Raw genomic sequence first — 14,157 nt, forward strand, 5'->3', positions numbered from 1 at the left:
CTGAGTCCCCATATAGTAATAAACTAGATGACATACCAACATTTACAATAAATCTGGGTAACAGGATATTCCCCCAAAATCCCAAATACAAACAGATAGGGCCAAACCAGCAACAGCCACAGTTTCTCAGTGTATTAACATCTTTGCGGAAGGAAGCAGACAGAAGCAAGAGCAAGGCATTTATCGAACCTGGGAATAGGAACACCATAAAATAGCAAATAAATGTTCCCTATTATGCACGGTAGATCACCTTGAGAGCAAAAACTAAAACTGTACTCCCATAGTGAGTAAGAGCAAGAACCCATGTTTAGACCTAAAAGGGATGGAACCATCCAAACCCTTCACACTCTCAAAACTGACCAGCTAGCATTCCCTTCCAGAACTAGACTTTACATTAATGAGAAGTTGTTGGAAATGGAGTAAAAATTGAGGAGGATAGGGACAATCGAGGCAAAGGAAAAACAAGGCATGGGAGGGAGAACTGAGCCAGGACGTTTCAGAAGGCAAGCTGCCATATTTTTCAACCTACACAAAAATAACAGAAGAGGAAGACCTGTGAAGTTAGAAAAGCATGACTGAACCACTCCTCCTTAAAAAAAATTCAGGAAAACGAATTTCATACAAAAATGAGCAGCTGACAATGATCAGGGTTAAAGCCCATGAAAAATCCCAAATGAAAATCAGGAGCAGAATAATATCCCTATGATCAATGAAAGCACTCCAGAAAGATGTGCGCATAAAACACACTTTTATCTGTTATTTTGTAATTCAAAATTTTTTAGACTCTTTAGAAATATAGTCAATTGAGCATCTGACTTATGAGGGTAAGGAAGTTAGATTATCATCAAACTTTTTGAAAGCAATGCTATATGTTAGAAGTAAATTTAAGATACGCAAAGAAAGAAAATATGAGCCAAAGACTTTATACCCAAAAACTAACTTTCAAGTATAAAGAGCTAAAAAGACTATTATCAAAACAGGACTCAGGAAATAATTTTCCCATGAGCCCTCCCAGAAATATCCTCTAGAAGCTTCAGACAACCAAAATTACTAGAGAGACATTGATATAACTACTGGTCATGAGCATTAAATATATGGTTACTTTAAAACTAAATCTAAGTGAGGATAAAGACAGAGGTTATAGGGTTTAATGGCCCTATCCACAATATCACACTAACACTGACCATTAAAAAATGGGGGGAGGGGCGCCTGAGTGGCTCAGTTGTTAAGCATCTGCCTTCAGCTCAGGTCATGATCCCAGGGTCCTGGGATCGAGTCCCACATCGGGCTCCCTGCTCGGCGGGAAGCCCGCTTCTCCCTCTCCTGCTCCCCCTGCTTGTGTTCCTGCTCTTGCTATCACTCTCTCTCTGTCAAATAAATGAATAAAATCTTAAAAAAAAAAAATGGGGGGAAGACTGGGGAGAGCATAAGCAAAAAATTTTAAATAGTTTTCAGTAGCCAACTTAGTGATAAAAGTATTAGTATTGTTATTCTCAGATTTTTGTGTATAAAGCAAATTTGCCGTATCAGATATTCAATCATTCCATGCATCTTTGAGAATCAGAATAGTCAGTGTGGAAGGAAAAAAATGCAGTGATGTAGAAGAGATTTAAAATTCTAATTTTGTAAATACGAAATTTCAAGTGGAATATATAAAATAGATGATAGATGATAGATAGATGGATAGATGTAGTTACTAGATCTGTCCACTGAAAAGACTTATAAACAATAACCATCCAAGTAGCAATGGGCATCCATCAAACCCAGATAGTGATCTTAAAATACCATTTCCACTAAGTCGCAAAATAAAACAAAACAAATTAACAACAGTGACATAAATTCAGGAGGAAACTCACAAATCCCAGCTTCTCCCTGAAGAGTGAAGATTTGGACCCAACATCTAATGCCCTGACTTTTAAGACTTCCACCTAAGAGACAGGCCCCCAAAACATCTAGCTCTGAAAGCCAATGGGATGCCCGAGATTCTAACAAAGACACAGTTCTTAGAGGGCTTGTGAGGATTCACAGTGGCTATCCTCCCAGGCCTCAGAACAGAGACAGCACCCTGAGGCACCCAGCCTTTCCCTGAAAGAGGCCTATTTGCATATCATAAAAGCTGCAGCCTGAGAATCAGGCTTCTAATTTAACACAAAAGTAGGGATTGACTCCAGTCCTCTCCAGAGCCCAGGGAGGCTGATGGGTGCCATCTTTGCACTCTTTCTCTGCTCCACTCCAGGCTACAGGCAGGGTGGGTACCTCCCTGAAAGGAGTTTGTGCACATATCTGGTGCCCTGGCTTCTGTGGCTGCTACCCAGAGGACCCACCTCTTGATTGCTTAGCCCTGGTGGCCAGCAGGGTTTATGCTCCTAGGTCCCATAGGACTGTAACAAACAGAGAAAATATTCTTAAGCAGCTCTCACCCCAAGGCTGAGTGCACAGACAGCAGTCAGCAATACCCAACTCCCAATCTTTCCCTGAAAGAGGTCTATTTGCTTATTTTAAAAGCTATAGCCTGAGAGTCAGGCTTCTAATTTAACACCTATCTAGGGGACAATTTCATGGAGGGGGACACCAGGAGCCGTTTTCATATTCTCCCTCTGCCTCTTCCAAGTCACCAGTGTCTCTGTGAAAGGAGCTTATGCATACATCTGGGGTGCATACAGTTGATCCATATATCTGGGGTGCATACAGCTTATGCATGCGTCTGGGGTGCATACAGCTTATGCATGCATCTGGGGTGCGTACAGCTTATGCATGCATCTGGGGTGCGTACAGCTTATGCATGCGTCTGGGGTGCATACAGCTTATGCATACACCCCAGGTTTTGTGGCTGCATCCAAAGGACACATGACTTGATAGCTTGGCTTTGGTGACCAGGAGGACTTGGGGTCAGTGGCTCAATGGGACTGTAGCCAACAAAGAAACGGTTCTTAACTGGCCATTCCTGTAGAGCTTAGAGCAGAAGGAGCAGAGAAATACTCATTTCCCAATCTTTCCCTGAAAGGGGTCTATTTGCATTCTTCAAGAGCTGCTGCCTGAGGGTCTGGCTTCCATTTAGCCTGCTTGTAGGTACTGACCATGATCCTCCCCTTTGGAACACTGACAGTTCTAGGCTCACCCTCAACTACTGGGAGCCACTAAAAACAAAGAAGGTGGTTTGGACAATCACAAAAGTTTAAGACACAACCAACAGCTAGAACCAGGCTGAATGATAAGGTTCATCTCCTACACAAGACCACTCATTCCAGACTGGGAGAAGGGGCTGTTTTATCTAATGCATAGAAACCAATACACAGAGTCAAGGAAAATGAAGAAACAGAGGAATATGTTCCAAAGGAAAGAACAGGATAAAACCTCAGGGTAGGGGGGAACATTAATGAAATGGAAATAAGTGATTTACCTGATAAAGAGTTCAAAATAATGGTCATAAAGACGCTCACCAAGGTCAGGAGAACAATGCATGAACAAGAAGAAGTTCAACAAAGAGAAAATATAAGAAAGTATCAAATAGAAATCGCAGGGCTGAAGAATACAATAACTGAACTGAAAAACTCCACAGAGGGATTCAACAGCAGACTAAATGAAGTGAAAGAAAGGATCAGCAAGCTGGAAAACAGAGCAGTGGAACTCATCCAATCAGAAGAACAAAAAGAAAAAAAGAATGAAAAAGGGCAAAGGGGGAATTGGGGGGGAGTGGGAGACACAGGCTTACAGTTACGGAATGAATAAGTCATGGGAATAAAAGGCACAGCATAAGAAACATAATCAATAGTATGGTGACAAATAGTAGCTACATTTGTGGTCAGCATAGTATAACATATGGAGATGTTGGATCACTATGATGTACACCCAAAACTAGTGTAACATTGTGTGTCAACTATACCCCAATTTTTTAAAAAGTTAAAAAAGGAATGAAAAACTAGTTTAAGGGACTCATGGGACACCATCAAATAGACCAACTTTGCATTATAGGGGCCCCAGAAAAAGGGGAGAAAGAAAGGGACAAGAAGCTTTCAAAGAAATAATGGCCAAAAACTTCCCTGACCTGGGAGGAAAAACAGACATCCAGATCCAAGAAACAGAGAGAGTTCCAAATAAGATGAGAGAAGAGTGATGGATCTATTAAATAGTTATGAGGAATCCTCATGTACAGTTGACCCTTGAACAACACGAGTTTGAACTGTAAGGGTCCACTTACATGCAAATTTTTTTATAAATATTGCATAGTACTGTATATGTATTTTCTCTTCCTTATGATTTCTTAATAACATTTTAGCTTATTTTATTATAATAATACATATACCATACAAAATATGTGTTAATCAACTGTTGATGTTATGTTATGTTATTAGTAAGGCTTCCACTCAACAGTAGGCTAGTAGTAAAGTTCGGAGAGAGCCAAAAGTTATATGTGGATTTTCAACTGTGCAGGGTGTTGGCACCCCAACTTCCATATTGTTCAAGAGTCAACCATATATGTATATCAAATCATCATGATGTACACTTTTTTTTATTAGTTTCAGAGGTAGAATTTAGTAGCATATAACACCCAGTGCTCATTACATCAAGTGCCCTCATTAATGCCCATCACTCAGTTAACCCTTCCCCCACCCACCCACCTCCCCTCCAGCAGCCCTCAGTTTGTTTCCTAGAGTTCAGTGTCTCTTACGGTTTGCCTTCCTCTCTATTTTCATCTTATTTTATTTTTCCTTCCCTTCCCCTATGTTCATCTGTTTTGTTTCTTAAATTCCACATATGAGTGAAATCATATATTTGTCTTTCTCTGACTGACTTATTTCACTTAACATAATACCCTCTAGTTCCATCCACATCATTGCAAATGGCAAGATTTCATTCTTTTTGATGGCTGAGTAATATTCCATTGCATATATGTGTGTGTGTGTGTACTAGCTTGCATTCCCACCAACAGTGTAAAACAGTTCCCCTTTCTCTGCATCTTCGCCAACATCCGTTGTTTCCTAAGTTGTTAATTTTAGCCATTCTGACTGGTGTGAGGTGGTATCTCATTGTGGTTTTGATTTGTATTTCCCTGATGCCAAGGGATATGGAGCAGTTTTTCATGTGTCTGTTGGCCATTTGTATGTTTTCTTTGGAGAAATATCTGTTCACACCTTCTGCCCATTTCTTGACTGGATTTTTTGTTTTTGGGTGTTGAGTTTGATGAGTTCTTTATAGATCTTGGATACTAGCCCTTTATCTAATAAGACATTGGCAAATATCTTGTCCCATTCAGTAGGTTGCCTTTTAGTTTTGTTCCCTATTTCCTTTGCTGTGCAAAAGCTTTTTATCCCAAATAGTTCATTTTTGCTTTTGTTTCCCTTGCTTTTGGAGATGTGTCTAGCAAGAAGTTGTGGTCAAGGTCAAACAGGTTGTTATCTATGTTTTTCTCTATGATTTTGATGGATTCCGGTCTCACATTTAGGTCTTTCATCCATTTTGAATTTATTTTTGTGTATGGTGTAAGAAAATGGTGCAGTTTCATTCTTCTGCATGTTGCTGTCCAGTTTTCCCAACACCATTTTTTGAAGAGACTGTCTTTTTTCCATTGGATACTCTTATCTGCTTTGTCAAAGATTATTTGCCCATATAGTTGTGGGTCCTTTTCCAGGTTTTTGATTCTGTTCCATTGATCTATATGTCTGGTTTTGTTACATTTGGCTTCTTCTACTCCCTCTTGTTGCACATAGAAGTCATTCTTCCTTGTTAAATATTGAAATGGGGAAAGCCTTTCTAAATGGTTGCATGAATATACCATGATTTATTTATTCATTCTGCTTTTGAAGGACATTTGGAGCTGTTATGGATAACGCTCCTGTGAACATCCTGCTCTATGTGTTTCTTGCACAGGAGGACACATTGTGTGAAGGAAATATTTAGGAGTGGAATTGCTAGATGAAATGATACGTGAATCTTCAGTTTTAGTAGATATGTCAGTTCTCCAAATTGCCTATAACCAATTGACACTCTCATGAGCAGAGTATGGGTATTTTTCATAATACTGGTTATTGTCAGTCTTTCATAATTTTAATAGTCATATGGTTATGTAGCAGTAGCTTATGATTTTAATTTTCATCTTCCTTATTTCTGATGGATTTATTGGTCATTTAGACAAGACTGTTCTAATCTCTTGCCTACTTTTTTTTTTCTGTTGGATTGTTTCTCTTTTTCTTTAAAAGTATAGAATACAAGAAGGAAAAAAGATTTTTAAAAAAACAATTGCATAGATAATAAATCATGGTAATAATAGTTATTTCTGAGTGATGGAATTGTCAGTGATTTATATTTTCTTCCTTGTGTTTTTCCGCCCTTTTCTAATTTCCTATACTGATTATGTATTATTTTCAGAACATTAAGTGTTGCACCATTTTAATGAATAAAAACAATGGGTTTTTGCAAAAGATACCATCTAAGGAATAAAGATTGAATGCTGAACTGGTAAATTTATGAGATATTTGGATGATTTATGGTAGTGATTTTCAAATGATTCCAAAGTGTTCTATAGCTAAAATTGAAAAATAGTGCCCTTTTCCAATTTTCAGTGCTTTCCTTTATGTTGTTTAATGCCTTAGAACCAAATTTAATACATTAAGTTTCCAAACTATACATACATCAATGAATTATTAATATGCCAAATAGGACTCAGCAAAAACAAAAGTTATGGGAGAAGTATGAACCATAGTTAGGACAATCATACTCCTATATCAAGAAGAATTTCTGCTTTCACTCCCATCAGAATTCCTATTAACGTAGCAGCTTCTAAAATAAAAATATTTGCATCCTGCAAATCACAAATTAAAAGGTTTTAGATTTCTCATACTCTGTAAAATTAAGTATCAAATACTGGTTGAATAAAACTGTTCCCTGGGCACCTGGGCACCTGGCTGCCTCGGGGTTGTGAGTTCAAGCCCCACATTAGGAGTAGAGATTATTTAAAAATAAAATCTTTAAAAGAAAACTGTTCCCTGGGGCTCCTGGGTGGCTCAGTGGGTTAAGCGTCTGCCTTCAGCTCAGGTCATGATCTCAGGGTCCTGGGGTCAAGCCCCATGTGGGGCTCCCTGCTCAGAAGGGAGCCTGCTTCTCCCTCTCCCCCTCCCCCCTGCTCATGCTCTTTCTCTCTTTCTCAAATAAATAAAATCTTTTAAAAAATTAATTTCCAGCTCTCACTCAATAATTCTAAATTCCACACAGCAATTTGCAGTCAGTTTTCATAACTGTTTAAGTGGAATTTTGACACTGAGAATTTAAAATGAACTGTTCCCTAATGTAAGACTAAATAAGCCTGGGCTGTCAGGGAAGATGGTAATGGAGGAAGTTCCAAGAATTTGTCTCTCCAGCTGGACAACACTGTATTGGCAAAATCTGTCTTGCATAATCATTTTAAAATTCTATAGTCTAAAGACTCGCAGCTTCCAGGGGACAAGGTGCTGGGTAAATTGTGGTTAGTCTTGATCAATTTCACCCCAATACAGTAGTAGCTGCACATCCTCCCACTCCCAGCCCCATGGCGGGCAGCCGTACCAGTTTTCTGGAGTAGCTTGCAGGAGCCGGAGTGAGCAAAAGAACTTTGTCCACCAAACACCAGGGATCTGTGTTCTGACCACCAATTGCTGCATTTGATGATGAAAATGTAGACACAGAGGTAGGCAGCCACTGTTGGCCACTCCCACCGCCATCATTTCATGCTCCTCCAACTGAAGCAGCTTCCAGGAGATTTAAAGAGAAAACGGTTATTTTATTTTCTTCCCTTTCCCCTTTTGCCCCTTTTGGAAGCCAGACATTTAAAGATTAGTTACATACATGGGAAAAGTTAGAAAGTCACCATACACACCCAAGATGCAGGCTCAGAAAAGACCTGAGAAGACCTTAAGTTACACCTCAGCCTGATCCCTGACACAGACACCTTAAAAAATATTTGTAGAAAAATAAACCAAAAGAGCACACCCTGGGGAAGGAGGAAAATCTGGTTTCCAGAATTACCATATTATAAGATTTCAATGTCCAGTTTTCAATTAAAAATCACAAGGAATAAAAATAAATAGGAAAGTGTGGCACATTAAAAAGAAATAATAAAAAAATAAACAGAAACTATCCCTGAAGACCTGATATAAGAGATGGGATTTATTTCAAACTGAAAAAAAAAGTTATAATGACAAAATAGTCATAGTAATTTTCTAGTGTAAGTTCTGGTCTGGCCTTGAAGTATTAGTTCAAATTGCAGTTACATTCCTTCTATAAAAAACTAAAAAGCAGTGGTGAATAAATCTAACCAAAGAGGCAAAGAATCTGTACTCAGAAAACTATAAAATACTCATGAAAGGGGTTGAGGAGGACACAGAGAGATGGAGGGACGTTCCATGCTCATGGATTGGAAGAACAAATACTGTGAAGATGTCAATGCTACCTAGAGCAATCTGCACATTTGATGCAATCCCCATCAAAATACCATCCACTTTTTTCAAAGAAATGGAACAAATAATCCTGGGGTTTGTATGGAACTAAAAAAGACCCCGAATAGCCAGAGGAATGTTGAAGGGGAAGGGCAAAGCTGGTGGCATCACGGTTCTGGACTTCAAGCTCTATTACAAAGCTGTCATCATCAAGACAGTATGGTACTGGCACAAAAACAGACATATAGATCAATGGAACAGAATAGAGAACCCAGAAATGGACCTTCAACTCTACGGTCAACTAATCTTTGACAAAGCAGGAAACATTATCCAATGGAAAAAAGACAGTCTCTTCAACGGATGGTGTTGGGAAAATTGGACAGCCACATGCAGAGGAATGAAACTGGACCATTTCCTTACACCACACACAAAAATAGACTCAAAATGGTTGAAAGACCTCAATGTGAGACAGGAGTCCATCAAAATCCTAAAGGAGAACACAGGCAGCAACCTCTTCGACCTCAGCCACAGCAACTTCTTCCTAGGAACATTGCCAAAGGCAAGGGAAGCAAGGGCAAAAATGAACTATTGGGACTTCATCAAGATAAAAAGCTTTTGCAGAGCAGAGGAGACAGTCAATGAAACGAAGACACCCGGTAGAGTGGGAGAAGATATTTGCAAATGACATATTAGATAAAGGGCTAGTATCCAAAATCTATAAAGAACTTCTTAAACTCAACACCCAAAGAACAAATGATCCAATCAAGAAATGGGCAGAGGACATGAACAGACATTTTTCCAAAGAAGACATCCAAATGGCGGATAGACACATGAAAGAGTGCTCGGAATCACTTGGCATCAAGGAAATCCAGATCCGAACCTCAATGAGATACCACCTCACACCACTCAGAATGGCTAGGATTGACAGGTCAGGAAACGACAGATGTTGGCGGGGATGCAGAGAAGGGGGAGCCCTCCTACACTGTTGGTGGGAATGCAAGCTGGTGCAGCCACTCTGGAAAACAGTATGGAGGCTCCTCAGAAAGTTGAAAATAGAACTACCATACGACCCAGCAATTGCACTACTGGGTATTTACCCCAAAGATACAATGTAGGGATCCGAAGGGGTACATGCACCCCGATGTTTATAGCAGCAATGTCCACAATAGCCAAACTATGGAAAGAGCCAAGATGTCCATTGACAGATGAATGGATAAAGAAGATGTGGTATATATACACAATGGAATATTATGCAGCCATCAAAAGGAATGGGGTCTTGCCATTTGCAACGACGTGGATGGAACTGGAGGGTATTATGCTGAGCGAAGTAAGTCGATCAGAGAAAGACATGTATCATATGACCTCACTGATACGAGGAATTATTAATCTCAGGAAACAAACTGAGGGTTGCTGGAGTGGTGGGGGGTGGGAGGGATGGGGTGACTGGGTGATGGACATTGGGGAGGGTATGTGCTATGGTGAGCGCTGTGAATTGTATAAGACTGTTGAATCACAGACCTGTACCTCTGAAACAAATAATACATTATATGTTTAAAAAAGAAGAAGAAGAAGAAGAAGAAGTAGAAGATAGCAGGAAGGGAAAAATAATGGGGGGGAACGGGAGGGGGAGACAAACCATGAGAGACTATGGACTCTGAGAAACAAACTGAGGGTTTTAGAGGGGAGGGGGGTGGGGGGATGTGTTAGCCCGGTGATGGGTATTAAGGAGGGCATGTACTGAATGGAGCACTGGGTGTTATACACAAACAATGAATCATGGAACACTACATCAAAAACTAATGATGTAATGTATGGTGATTAACATAACATAATAAAAAAAAACTAAAAAGCTAGAAAACATATAAAACAACTGTGTTCAAGCACTAGGCAGTATTCAGCATAGGGCTACCATCCTGGAGGAAAGGAGGCACAGTAGGTGAGCTCCAAAACCACCCAGACTTTCTCTCTGAAGGCATTTTCCAAAAACAGTATAGGAAAATGGAGGCCAAGCAGAGAACTATCTCTGAGCAAAGAAACAGAGGTTGGAATTCAAAGTTGCTAAGGCACATGAAATTTGAGGGGCAGGTTATCAGAAAGGAAGGAGCTGCAGAGAAAGAATCTCCAAAATCTGCCTGGGGTTCCCCTGGAGGTTTTTTGTTTTTTGGTTTTGGTTTTTGTTTTTTTTACATATCCTAAGCTATGTATGTGAAGGATGAGGCCCTGAAAAGCCTAACAGAGAAAGCTGCTAAGGGATTGAAAGCTGACAAGAAATGTCAGGGATTTCACAGTGCCCAGGAGACACTGACCCAGCCAGAAAGGAGAAGCATTGGTCAATATCTTTGCTATTTAGTTTTGACATCAGAATGCTCATTTCTTAGAAGAAAAGACCATGCTCTAGAATTGAGGGAAAAATTGAAATAACCAACATTTAGAAACCTAAAACTAAGCTTTAATAAGGTCAAGGTGGTCCACATTAATTTAGCTACCTACAAAAATAAAGTTCAACACTCTTTTAAAGAAAATAAAATAATCCAGAGCCTTTAAAATAAGTCATCAACTGTCTAGTATACAGTCAAAAATTACTAGAAATTCATGGGTCACCTGGGTGGCTCAGTCTTTAAGCATCTGCCTTTGGCTCAGGTCATGATCACAGAGTTCTGGGATAGAGCCCCACGTCGGGCTCCCTGCTCAGTGGCGAGCTTGCTTCTCCCTCTTTCACTCTCCCTGCTTGTGTTCCCTCTCTCACTGTCTCTCTGTCAAATAAATAAATAAAATCTTTTTTAAAAATTACTAGAAATTCAACAAAGAAAAATGTGATCGAGAATAAAAGGAAAATCAGAAACAGACACACAGATACCTCAGATGTTGAAATTAGCAGGAATTAGGATTTTAAAATAACTATAGGGGTGCCTGGGTGGCTCAATAGGTTAAGGATCCGACTCTTGATTTCAGCTCAGTTCATGATCTTGGGGTCAGAGGATCAAGCCCTGCATTGGGCTTCACACTCAGCAGGGAGTCTGCTTGAGATTCTCTCTCTCTCCTTCTGCCCCTCCCCCTCTCCAAAATAAATAAATAAATCTTTAAAAAATAACTATAATAATATGTAAAAGAATCCAGAGGAAATGTTGAATATAATGGGTAAAAAGATAAGGAATTTGGGGGGCATTCTAAATATTTATTTATTTATTTATTTATTTATTTATTTATTTAATCAAAAAAGAAACCCACCAACAGGAAAAATCAATGAAGCCCAACCAGAAAAGAAATTACAACTAGAAAGAAATACACCTAGAGGGACGCCTGGGTGGCTTAGGTTAAGCAGTTAAGCGTCTGCCTTCAGCTCAGGTCATGATCCCAGGGTCCTGGGATCAAGTCCCACATCGGGCTCCCTGCTCAGCAGGGAGTCTGCTTCTCCCTCTCCGTCTGCTGCTCTCTCTGTCAAATAAATAAATAAAATCTTAAAAAAAAAAAAGAAATACACCTACAAAGAAAATCACACCTAAGCACATCATAGTCAAATTGCTGAAAACCAAAGATAAAGATAAAATCTTAAAAGCACACAGATGCAGGGTCTTAAAGAGCTATCTGTACTCCATGTTCATAGCAGCATTATTCACAATAACCAAAAGGTGGACACAACACAAGTGTCCATCAAAAGACAAATGGATAAAGTAAATGTGATACACACACACACACACACACACACACACACACACACTGGAATATTATTTAGCCTTAAAAAGGAAAAAAATTATGACACATGCTACAATATGGATGAACCTGAGGACATCACACTATGTGAAATAATCCAGTCATTAAAAAATAAATACTATTTGATTCCACTTATATAAGTTACCTAGAGTAGTCAAACTCATAAAAACAAAAAGTAGAATGTTGGTTGTCAGAGGCTAGAGGGATGGGAGATGGGGAGTTGTTTAATGGACATAATTTTGCAAGATTAAAGTTTTGGAGATTGTTTACACACAATGTGAATATACTTAACACTAATGAACTGTACCCTTAAAAGTTGATAAAGTGGGCAATCCTGTGTTATGTATATTTTACAACAAAAATTCTTTTGAAAAATTCAAAAAAGAGATATTAAATACAAAGCAAAAGCAATAAAAAAAATGCAGCTGACTTCTCATTAGAACAAGTAGAGGGCAGAAAACAAAGCAAGGGCTACTTTACTTTTTAATTGACCTATAGTTGACACACAATGTTACATTAGTTTCAAATATACAATGTGGTGATTCGACAACTCTATACATTATGCTATGCTCACCGTTGATTATATTCACTATGTTGTGCCTTTTATCCCTGTGACTTTTTCATTCCATAACTGGAAGCTTGTGCCTTCCACTACCCTTCACCAATTTTGCCCATTCCCCTTGCCTCCCTCCCTCCCTTTTGGCAACCACCAGTCCTCTGTATTTATGGGTCTATTTCTGCTTTTTCTGTTTGTTTGACTTTGTTTTTTAGATTCCACATATTAGTGAAATCATTTGGTATTTGTCTTGATCTGTCTGTCTTATTTCGTTTAGCATAATATCCTTTAGGTTCATCCATGTTATCACCAATGACAAGATCTCATTCTTTGTTATGGCTGAGTGATATTCCATTGTATGTATGTGCCACATCTTCTTTGTCCATTCACCTATCAATGGACACTAAAGTTGCTGCCATCTTTGGCTATTGTAAATAATGCTGCAGTAAACATGGGGGTACATATATATTTTCAAAAACAAAAACAAAAACAAAGCAAGGGCATCTTTCAAGTCCCAAAACAAAATTAAAACTATCAACTATCAACCTAAAATTCTACATTGAGTGAAAATATCCTTCAAAAATGAATGTGAAATAGAGACATGTTCACATAAATGAAAATTTAAATAATGTGTTGCCTACAAATCTACACTATAAGACATACAAAAGAAAATTCTTTAGGCTGCAGGAAAATGATACCATATGGAAATTCAGATTCATAAGAAAGAGCACTGGAAATGCTAAAGATATTGGTAAAGATAAAAGTAATTTTTAGTTTCTTAAATTTTCTAAAGGTCAAACATATAAAGAAAAATCATTTAAACTGAATGACCTGTGGGAGAGTATCATATGATCTACAACTAATTAACAATAATTAACATTACATTATACCATTTATAACATACACAGAGGTAATATATGTGACAATAATAGCAAAAGAGTAGGAGAGAGGGTAAGTGGATTGTGCTGTTTTGTTTTTCTTTAAGAACTGGTATAACAAAGAAAAAATGCAATGATGTGTTGGAAGCATTATTAGAATGGACTTGCATGCAGCAGGAGCAAAACAAAGGACAATAGTCAGTTCCTTCCAGCATATAGTGAAGAGATGAGTGCTGCTTTTATCCTCTTCTGCCCTTTATTCTCCAAATGGCTGAAACCTAGAGACTGTTAGCTGAGTTCCCTCTAGCTTCTTGTTAGGGTCATCCAGTGGGAAGTACCATGAGATCTTGGAGAGCAGAAAGAAAGAGAAGTAGAGTATTTCTTGTCCACTCTCTTCCTGTATCAGCACAAGAGGTTTGGCAGTGGCTATATCCCTCTGGAACAGCAGCTTCTGCTAGGATGCCCCTCCTCCATGAGCTCAGCATTCATCCTTCAGATAAAAAGGCTGTAATCCTGCTGTCACTAGTTCCTGGTCACTCAACATCCCGTGTTGGTTCTCTTAACTCTGTGCACACTGCTGTAAATGGCTCCTTCATTAAATACA

Source organism: Phoca vitulina, unplaced genomic scaffold (genome assembly GCF_004348235.1).
Source record: "Phoca vitulina isolate PV1807 unplaced genomic scaffold, GSC_HSeal_1.0 scaffold15, whole genome shotgun sequence".
NCBI classification, from domain to species: domain Eukaryota; kingdom Metazoa; phylum Chordata; class Mammalia; order Carnivora; family Phocidae; genus Phoca; species Phoca vitulina.